Below are 11,494 nucleotides of genomic sequence, written 5' to 3'. Positions count from 1 at the left end.
AACATCCCAGGATATCAAACTGCCAAATCCATCAAGAATCTTCTTTAATTTTGTGAAATTCTATTATCAATATTCTTTCATCAATTGCTTTCATAATATTAAATTCTCTCTTTCCTGTTCATATCAAGGAAATTGATAACTTCCTTGAAGAAGGTCAATCGCAAACAATTTGGATTCCAAATCTTGATTCTATGAAGTCAATCCCGTTTGGAGGTAATACTTCAAGTAGAAAAGAAGGAATATTTTTGCAACAATGTGTATCATCTTCAAATACTTTGAATCAACAACAAAATTTTCAATATTTTGGCAGCATTTTCTAGCTATCCTGACATGAAGTGAGAACTTGATGTCCATTTTTTATACATCCTGACACCATTTTCATCCCTCTATAGGACTTGATTATGAGAGTTTTCAAGATTCCTTCCCTTGTATAATCTGAGCGCCCGGGCTCTCAGATTCACACACTTCCCTGTGTCCCCATTGTCCCACCATAGACAGTTCAATTTTGGTTCAAGGTCGAACCACCAATCATTTTCGCAAAAGGCAATTTCAAAAGTTGATTTAGTCTCAGCAATGAGGTGCCCAAGATCAATCCCTTTTCAAGCTTTAGGGACCCCATTTTTCTTCCTTTTGCAAAAACCCCTATCGGATTTATTATGCAAAATCCAAAGGTTCCATCATGGTCTCTTCTTTCGAGGATTCCATTTCTTTTCTGCTCGATCAGGTTAAGGGTACAAACCTGAGCCTCATTTTGATGAGGTATTTCATTTTCCGGCCGATCAGGTTAAGGGTGCAAACCAGAGCCTCATTTGATGAGGTATTTCATTTTTCCGGCCGATCAGGTTAAGGGTACAAACTTGAGCCTCATTCGATGAGGTATTTCATTCCCCGATCAGGTCAAGGTTTAAAACCTGAGCTTCGTTCCATACGAGGTATTTTGGTCCCATCCAGGATAAGGGCAAAACCTGAACTTCACTCTCGCGGAGTGAATCTTTCTTCTTCACTATCTGTTTCATAACTACCATCTTTATCAGGGCCAATTTTCTCATACCGGGTCAGATCCTTCTAACTGGGGCATTTTATATAGCCTAAATTTGGTGTTTTTCTTTGCCACTAAGCTTGGCCACAAGCCAACTTAGTAGCAAAGAGGGGCATCTGTAAACACCCCAAATTTTCACCCATATCCCCAACACTTCCACCAAACACTGCAGTTTGTCTTTCAAGATCACTAGAGGGCAAAATGGTCATTTTCTAAGCTTGGAACTTGCAAATGTCTAAATTTCATCTGCAACTCTCAAAATTTCTCTCTTTTAGCTCATATTTTCAAAGTTTTGCTCCTGACAGGAGACTGGAATCTTCAATTCCTGGTTCCGGATTGCATTTCATAAGACATGTCTTTGTATATCATCGCATGAGCATTTCATATCATTTCACTGCAGAGCATGTCATTTCGAGGTTTAGAACTCTCGATTTTAAAATTTTCAATCCAGATCCGAATTTCAACTCTTTTCAAAATTGATTTCAAAATCCTGGGTCTTCAAAATTACCAATTTCTCTCATTTAAACCCCCGACCTTAGATTATGAAAAGTTTTCTCAGGAAAACGATCTGGATAGTTTTAACATCAATTTCCAAATTTTCGCAACTGGACCGGCTCTGCCTGAAGAAGGGGACAAAGCCTCAAATTTAGCAATTTTATCCCAGATTTTATCCTTTTATCAGCAATTTCAAAAATCATTGTTTTACAAAATCGTCCCATAGGGGCCACCTCTTTTCAAAATTTCCGCAATTAGGCCAAGTATTTCTTATTTGCTAGTTAGTCTAGGTTTTTATGAAAATTCCAAAAAGAGGTTTTACTTTCTTGCTTTTATTTCAATAAAGAAGCGATGTGGGGGTCCACCCTGAGGTGGCGCCACATGTGTTCTTCTTCAGAGAAGCAAAAAATCAAAAAGCCTCAAATGTAGGAGCCTTGTCTCTGAATGGGCGCCACATGGCCTCTCCTGTCACTTTCTCTCACCTTCCATTTCTTTGCCATGTGTCAGTGTGGGGTCACCCTAAGGTGACGCCACGTGTCTTCCTCAGTGCACCTCCATTAGTTGCCACTTGTCTTCCCTAGTTGTCACGTGTCTTCCTCCCTGCACCTCCATTAGTTGCCACTTGTCCTCCCTAGTTGCCACGTGTCTTCCTCCCTACATCTTCCTCTTTTCACCTTTTGACAGGTGTCAATGTGGGGCCTCCTTAAGGAGACACCACGTGTCTTCAGTCCTCTTCTTTATCTCATGCCACGTGTCACATGTCCACCCCCTTTGTTCTCTCTCACTTGCCACATGGCAATATGGGGCCACCCTGAGGTGGCGCCACATGGCCATCCCTCCTTCCTCCACAACCAACCAAATTTAAATTTCAAATGCTCCTAAGGTGGCGCCATCTGAGGTACTTCCTCCTGCAGCTGACATGTGTCAGTGTGGAGCCACCATGAGGTGGCGCCACATGTCCAGCTCTCCCTTCTTCAGAAAAAGTAGAATCCCCCCCTCTCAGGTGGCGCCATTTCTGAAAAAGATCTCTCCTCAAAAATAGCTCTGCAGCTTGATTTTAGGAAAAAGCAAAAACCAAAATTTGAAAACCTCTGAGGTGGCGCCATATGCTTCCTCTGCTCCTTTCCTCTGACACATGGCAGTGTAGAGCCACCCTGAGTTGATGCCACATGTCCATCTCTGCTTCCTCCAGAAAAAGCAAAAGTTTAAAATTTCAAACTCCACATTGAGGTGGCGCAAATCTAGAATTTTCCTCTTTAATTTTCATTTTCATTTGCTTTACAAAATAACAAAGTGGGCCCACACATAGGTGGCGCCACACTAGAGCTCCCTGCAGAGAAAATCAAGTCAACTCCTTTTCAAAAATTTTTAAACTCTACTGAGGTGTCTTATTTACAAAATTTGCATTTATTTTATCTCAAAAAATCCAAAGTAGCATCCTCTGAGATGGCGCCACATGGAGGGTCTAGATAATCTTATGTTTGAATTTCAAAACTCTCCAGAAATCTACAAATCCCCTAGCCCACGCCCAGTCCAGAGGAGGACTTTTTCTTTTTGGATCTGGAACCCTGGATAGCTCTTTCTCTCTCTCATCTCACGCCCCCTAGAGAACTCCTCAATTCATGTTCATTCTCAGACTTCCTCTGCACCTCTCTGGAGTCTATTCTAAAGGAGCCATCCCGTAGCCGCCCGTCTCTGAAGTTTCAAAACATCAGAAGAACACAAGGTGGGCTCTCATTCAAATTAATTTTATATATGATCATATTCACATATATTAAATAATATTCTCATATTCATTTATGTACTGAAAATCGTATATGATCATATGGATTTGTCGTTTAAAGAAAAGGGTTCATCCGGATAATGGACCGAACCGTTCTTATAAAAATGATATATATCAAATGCAAACATGCTTCCTTGATGATATTCTAGCATTCAAGCATTAGTTAGATTTAGTTCATATTTTATTTCATTAATTTAGCATATTTTAGGAATTAGTTAGATTTTCTTTAGCATTTATTTCATGTCTGTTTAGTTTCTGTAATTCTCTGTTTTTGTTAGTCAGTACACTCATTATTTTATATTTTTATTTTTCTCCAAAAATTCTAAAAAAATCAAATTATGGGAGTATAGCTGTCCCTGATAATCTGCAAAAAAATAAGAATCGTTTGAGTTAATTTGCTTCATTCAAAATTCAAAATGCCAAGTCAGGTTTTATGACCCGGGAAACATTCAGAACATTAAGTCTTAACTTATAAAATAGGGATCTCCATCACGGGAGATCCACGTCTCGATCCAAAAAATTTCCTGAACTCAGTATTGAGTCTAGTATTTAATATGATTTTATCAAAGTTTTCTGAGTTTGTTTATACCTAACAAAAATCCGAGATTTTGGGACACATGTCAGAGCCTAATTTGATTCTCTAAAATTCTGAATCGACTTACGTCGACCAGTTATCTCTTAATATAGCTCCAAATCTAAGTCTGTAAAAAATGAACTTTATGTTGTAAATGTCCTCTGTTTGATTATAAAATTTTGAAATTTTTGAGACAGCCTTCATGCCAGTTTCGTATTTTTTATTTTAGTGTCCTGTTTTGGTATTTATATTTGCCCTTCTATTTCATAAGTGTATTTTCGTATTTTTATTTATCATTCAGTTAGTCGAATGCCAAATTCATACAAACAAAAGTTGTTCATATGCATATCAGTAATCTCCCTTTTAATTTTCAGAAATTGTTGTGGTAAATTATTATTTTTTATCCATTTTCATAGCAGATCTTATTAATTTCAGTCCCATCAGAATTAAATCTCTTCTACCGAACTCATCGTAGGTCAAATCCCGAGGATGTAAAAACCAAATCTGTTTATTTTCATGTCCTTTAGCAGCCTAAAAAATATCAGATATTTCTATGGTGGATTTCTACATTATTGAGTTAAATGCTACGTTTGGTTCGTACCTGTAGGCGAAATTTGCTTATTTTAGGGTTTTCTTTGAAATTTTGCATCTAGGCTTTGTCATTTCATGCATTTTATCATTTTATACTGTTTCTAAGGGTAGAGGGATGCTCTATGCCGAATTTAGCATGATTTGAGAACCGTTTGATGACCGGTTTAGTCGTATCATCAAATCAGGATCCCCACGGGACCCTGATCCGGGCGAAAAATGAGCGAAATTTGTTATTTTGGCCAAATTTCAAATGTCAATTCTGATTTTTACAGTCCCATCATATTTAGTAGCATGTCATTATACATTCCATCATCGTTTGACTCCATTTGCATTTTAGAATCCTCAAATTTTGTCAAAACTCCTTTAAAAACCCTGATTTTAATAGTATAACCTTAATATTAGGGGTATTTTGGTCATTTCGACCATAATTTCGAATTTCAAATCATGTATTACTTGATTTTCCTGCATTTGCATCATTTCAAATATCAAGAAAGTATGAAAATGAGGTTTATATCCAGCTAAGTCCAATAATCTCAGGATATTATTGAAAAATCTTGGAAAAACCCACATATTTGAGTTAACCTCATTTCAAGCTTGGCAGGGACATTCAAAGGAAGGAGTTGGAATCTGCAATTTTCTTTCTTTCATTTTATTTAGTGATGTAATAATGTAACTTTGGAATAAGAGATTTATCTTTCTGCTTAGATTAGGATGCATACCATATAGTTTGAATTTATGCAATATCCTGATTATATGATTCATGCATTGTATTTAGAAAATCACTGTGGATGAACACAAATGGCACGTGCACCAACTCTTAGGGAGTTGATGAACTCGGTGGAGTCCATATTTACAACCCTAGTCGGAATATGGACGAGACCCAGATTCAGCATCTTTCTACTAGTCGCACCGAGCCTACACTCTTAGGCTATCTTCCAAAATTCACTGCATATCTTCAATTTTTACAAATATTTTAGAATTAACTAAGTAAGTTACAAGCATATTTACGGCCATAGTCGGAATATATAGTAAGCTTACCTTAGTTTAATTTTAAAATTGCATATTTTCCTGAAAATATGTTTTCATAAAAAGACATTCATTCATTCAAGATAGTTTAGATCATGAAAGCACATGCTTTTCCTTTGATAAAATCACAAAAACTCCATTTTCAAAGAAATCGATTCCTCAAGGATATTCTGAAAATTTTTCAAAGTTTGATTTTCCCAAGCTACATTTCCCACAATTTTCTCAGAAAGTATTCCTTTCTTAGAATTCATTTTCAATCTTTTCAAATGAGGCCTCAAAAAAGTCAAAATCGTTTTTCAAGTCTTTAAAGCTACAACTCTCGAGATTTCAATTTTCTAAGATTTGATGTCTTTTCTCAAAAGAGTTTTTTTATGGATCTTCAATCATTTTTCAAAGAAAATTTTCAAAGTTGGAGTTTTTCTGACAAGTATTTTCCCTTCAAATGTTTGCCTTTTCTCAAGAATTCTTTCCATTTTCCCAGGATTTTCATCCATTGCATGATTTTCCCAACTCTTTATGAACTTCCTTAAGATTTTAAATTTTGTCCTCAGGGTTTTCTTGAGAAATCGATTTCCATCATTTGTCTTAGAAACATTTTCCAACTCCAAAGTACTTTCTAAGCATACATCATGTTTTCCAAACTGCATTTTACAAAATTCCATAGCACATGCTTGAACTCTCTGTGCATTTAGGATAGAACACGATTTTGTTAAATTGGCTAAGTCAAGCACACATTTGGTCCTTGGTTTGATTACCCCTAGTAAAGGCACCAGGAAAGGTCGAACCTCGTACCAACAGGTCGAGTCCCATTCTTCAAAATTTTCTCGCTATTTTCAAAACGGAGGCGAGTATTTTAAAACAATTTTCAAACTCTGGTCAAGTTTGTCTCGCGGAAACGTTTCCCCTCTCTTCTGCAGGGAAGAAAAAATTTTTTGCGATGATAACGCCGTGTAAATTTTCTAAACTTTCATGGCAATTACAAGCTCTATTGGATGGCATTTTTGAAAGGGTTTTTGAATCATTTCAAATAGAGAAACGAATGGTGGAGTGGGTGGCTATGGGGAGGCGTGATTCACCCCAGCCCTCCATATTTCCTCAATGCATCCTAGACCTACATTCTAAAACCCTAAGTAATTATGTTTTTTGAAGAAAAGAGGAGAGAGAAGGTTGTGCAATTTTGGCTCCTTCTATCTCTCCTCTCTTGCTCTCCCCTCTCTCTCCTCATTCCCCCAAACCGTGGGGCTCTTCCTCCATCCCCATTGTCGAACTCCTCTACTCATCCTTGCTAGTGTATAGGGCTGGGTACTACGTGGACTCCACCCTACACGCCTAAGCAAGAGGAGGCCCTCTCCATCATTTTGAAAGTCGTTGGAGGTGAGATTTCCTCCATCCTCCATTAACATGTTGTGCTTTCTTAAAGTGATGGTGCTCCTTTGTTCATGTCTTGCATATAAGTGTAGCATGTGGTTTCGGTTCATGCTTTGCATAGGAAAGTGGTGTGGATTCGTTGCATGTTTGCATAAGGGTGGTTTGATTTTTCTTCTTTCGATTGTATTTTTTAAATGCTGCGTTTTCTTTTGGGGTTTTCGTTGTTCCTTTTCGTTTAGGTTGGAGTTGCAGAGCCATGAGTGTGGTCTGCTCATTTTGCAGCTACCACATAAGGTGGAAGGGTCGGCAACAAGGCTGCCACCTTCCCCATGGTGCTCGTGTGGCAGTTCGATCTTGCACCTAGCCGAACCTGCCACCTCTCTCTCTCTCGGCCTGCCTTAGTCTGAACCGAGTATGGTTAACACTAGACGTTAGGAACCTTCGGGTTTGAGCACATAGCTCAGACAGAGAGGGGTGGCCTTCATAGTGACGGGGCCAGAGCTGAGTGCTGGACCCACACTCGGTTGGCCATCAGGCACTGGCGCCCTTGTGGCTGATACTGGCACCTTTGTGGCAGGCACTGCTCCTTTGTGGAGGTTGCTAACGTCCAGTCTTTTGGGGTTCTTGTTGTTCTTTTTCGTTTTGGTTGGAGTTGCGGAGCCATGAGCATGGTCTGCTCATTTTGCAGCTACCACATACGGTGGAAGGGTCGGTAGCAAGACTGCCACCTTCCACGTGGTGCTCGTGTGGCAGTTCGAGCTTGCACCTAGCCGAACCCGCCACCTCTCTCTCTCTCAGCCTGCCTCAGTCTGAATCGAGTATGGTTCACACTAGACGTTAGGAACCTTCGGGTTTGAGCACACAGCTCAGACAGAGAGGCGTGGCGTTCATAGTGTCAGGGCCAGAGCCGAGTGCTGGACCACACTCGGTTGGCCATCAGGCACTGACGCCCTTGTGGCTGACGCTGGCACCTTTGTGGCAGGCACTGCTCCTTTGTGGAGGTTCCTAACGTCCAGTCTTTTGGGGTTCTCGTTGTTCTTTTTCGTTTCGGTTGGAGTTGCGGAGCCATGAGCGTGGTCTGCTCATTTTGCAGCTACCACATATGGTGGAAGGGTCGGCAGCAAGGCTGCCACCTTCCACATGGTGTTCATGTGGCAGTTCGGGCTTGCACCTAGCCGAACCCGCCACCTCTCTCTCTCTCGGTCTGCCTCAGTCTGAACCGATTATGGTTCACACTGGACGTTAGGAACCTCTGAGTCTGAGCACATAGCTTAGACAGAGAGGTGTGGCCTTCGTAGTGTCGGGGCCAGAGCCGAGTGCTGGACCCACACTCGGTTGGCCATCAGGCGCTGGCGCCCTTGTGGCTGACGCTGGCACCTTTATAGCGCCCTGCTCCTTTTTCCCATTGGTGCGATCAGCACCTCTGCTGGTCTGAACACCTCGGTCTAGACCAGTGCTCAGGACCCGAGCATGGACCCAGGCCTGAGTCAGACGACTGCAGCACCTGAACCGAATCTGGTTCAGGTGGTGCGCTTAGGTGCCAATGTTCAGGCAAGTCTAGACCAAACATCCAGACTTGTTGTCGGGTTGTGTGAGCCACCTGGTCTAGTGGCGTGGGTCTGGACCTCTATCCAGACCAGCGGACTGCTTGACCCGCGGGTCAGTAGTACCCTGCCTGGGACACTTGGGAGGTGTTGCCCCCGAGCCACGTCGGTGTTATGAGGTTGAGGTGTTTAGTTGGCTGCATGGGTTGGTGTGCACAGGTTTCGACGCCAGATCATGGCCATGGTGCAGCCCCCGTATAGTGTTGCTGCAATAGCTGGAGACAACATGTTGTCGGCCTCCGTCATTGCTATATTTCAGATTCCCCATGCCATGGCCCCAATGGCCGTTTGGGGTGGTTTCCGCAAGACAAGCGTGACCACCTTTGCTGCTTCACATTTTGGCACGTGTTTTCCCTTGTTACCATGGAAATGCAAAATAAATATCTCCCATACGTGTGATAACTCTCCACTTGCACTTTTTGTCACCAATGTGCATTATTGTGAGCTTATTACGCTATGGTGTGGCTTATAAAATACTTGTATAATAAGGAAGCCACTTGCTTAATGCTTTCACACTTAACTGGAATAATTGGGAGCATTGGTTTGATAAATTGGGCATTATGTTCCCAATGTGTGCTTATACCACTTGACACTTGTACGCCTCTCAACGCACATGAATTTTAGTCGCATAAGTGTAATGGCTCTTGAAATCAAGATATCATGGGATAATGACATGTGGCACGATGATCGATTTTGTGTTAGACTTGTTGATGGAAGTGTATTACCCATGTCGTTGAGACTTGTGGGATAGTAGAACTCCTTGGCAAGTTTAGTGTGGGCGATGGCCCCACCTCGTGGGTTGAGCTCACCAAGGATAACAACGTGATGTCATACATTCTTTTCCTTCAAAGTGCATCTTGTGCGATGTATTTTTAAGAGGCCTTGCTTTAGATAGGCAGTTGACAAAAAGCTCCTTATTGCAATTAAATGCTATTTCCTCTATTTATCACAGTTACACTTGGTTCCTCTCACCAGATATGCTAAACTGTATCACTACAATGCATATACATGTACGCACGCACTGTTTGAGTTATTCTTCCTACTCCAATTATAGTCAAGATTCACTATGATGTACTTTGGTTTTAACCCTTGTGAGTCGAGCTCACTTATGTTAGAGATACATAGTTTATATGTTTTTTACCCATCTCATAGAGACACCTTACCTTGGCTAAATGTTTCTAACTGTCTCATCATGATGCACATTGTTTTGTATTGTTACATTACTAGTTCTCCTACTTGTCATACGATGCACATTTATGTTCACTTGTATATATATACTGCTTGCGATATCTTACCTATTCCGACATGATAAGTTCGCTTATGTCGTTGCTTGGATTAATTATGTTATTAATGCTATAATGGATTGTCGCGGTTGATTTCTCACCACCTCGCAAGAGGTCTGACCCCGTTTTATGGGGCTACAGGTGCAGGTGTTTGCTTCTAGGTGTGTGATGGAGCTCGATGTGCGGCGGAGGACATGAACCCACACTTCTAGAATGTCGAAGATCTTGGCAGTGTTTTTGTAAAGGGAAATACTGCATCATTTTCTAAAACTATGATAAATAAAATGTTTCATATTTTTGTTGTTCTCTCTGTGATCCGCCCAGAGCTCTCCACTTGTTTTCCCTTTCTGTTTTTTCCGCTTTGCGCATTGTATTTAAAAAAAAAAAGGAGTTTACCCTGAAAATCTAAAGGATTTTACTAGTCGAAATTTCGGGGCGTCACACGTCTCCCTGTTGCCTGTAAGGGCACCATACTCATAAGGGCAGTTGCGCTAGAGTAGTGGTCACGCCTTCAATAGGAAAAGTGGCATAATGATGCTCGTCATTAGAACGATGTCAGAATTACTCATCTCCTTGTTGCCTATAAGGGCACCCTACTCGTAAGGGCCGCTGCACTAGAGTAGAGGTTTCCCCTTGACGAGGCTAAGTGCTCATTGCGATGATATACATCGAGCAACCGATCCATTGAGATCGTATCATATGCATGCTCATTGAGAGACTGATACACAACTATACTCATAAGGGCCGTAGAGCCAGAGTACATTGTCCACCCGGAAGAGGTGAGATGCTCGTGATGGCCGCAGTGCCGAGAGCAGAGTCAAGCATGCATATGAATAAAATGAAAAGACAGGGTCGGGTACATACTCCTCAACGGCTGCCCTATAGGCATGCATTAAGTAGCTTGTCCGACCGACAGACCCCTTCAAAATTTCTCACCGAGGAAGACGGTGATGGTGCAGCCTTGAGTGACATATATTACCTCTGAACCAGATAGAGTTCATAATGGCCTCCATCACCCAGAGGTATGGAGGTCGTGGTTATCCTTAAAACATCTAAAGATTGAACCCAACTACTGCAGTGGCAGGATGCATGGGAATACCTAGTATGGACTTCTTCCAGTATGATGTACCGTCCTACTAGGGCGATGGGGTCAACAGGCCTCTGGGGTATCAAAAAATACATAGAATAATCAACCCCCAGATCGTTGCATTGATGCTCAGATATACCTCCCTTAAGCCCAAGGGGAGGGGTTAATTATCGAAACAAAGCATTAGCTTAGTTTCAACGATGCTTGAATGTATGAGTGAATGAACGTTGTTGAGTCAATCCTGCATAACCTTTGTGAAGGTGTCATGATCGGTATACGACTGAATCGACTGGGCAAAGACCTGTGTTATATCCGCATGACTGAGGAAAGCTCGAGGAGCTGTCCTTAGATGCATGGGATACGAATGTGCCAAGTATGAAGACTTGAGCTCGACATCCGTTTGAGACCCGAAAGAGGTCAGTGCTAAGTGGTTGATATTTTGAAATGGTATTTTTAAAACAATAATTTTCAATAAAAGCATTTGGAAAATCGTCAACCAAAGATATAAAAACCAACTTTCCACAGAGTGGCGAGTACGGGTCGAATCCACAAGGAACAGGATATTTCTGAATTAATTCTAAAATAACACTTTATTAACATAAAAATTTTACAATCTATGTCAATGTTTACAAGTAACATTAAAT

The sequence above is a fragment of the Nuphar pumila genome, chromosome 1, assembly GCF_984573655.1.
Source record: "Nuphar pumila chromosome 1, dmNupPumi1.hap1.1, whole genome shotgun sequence".
Lineage (NCBI taxonomy): Eukaryota > Viridiplantae > Streptophyta > Magnoliopsida > Nymphaeales > Nymphaeaceae > Nuphar > Nuphar pumila.
This window is presented reverse-complemented; position numbering follows the sequence as displayed.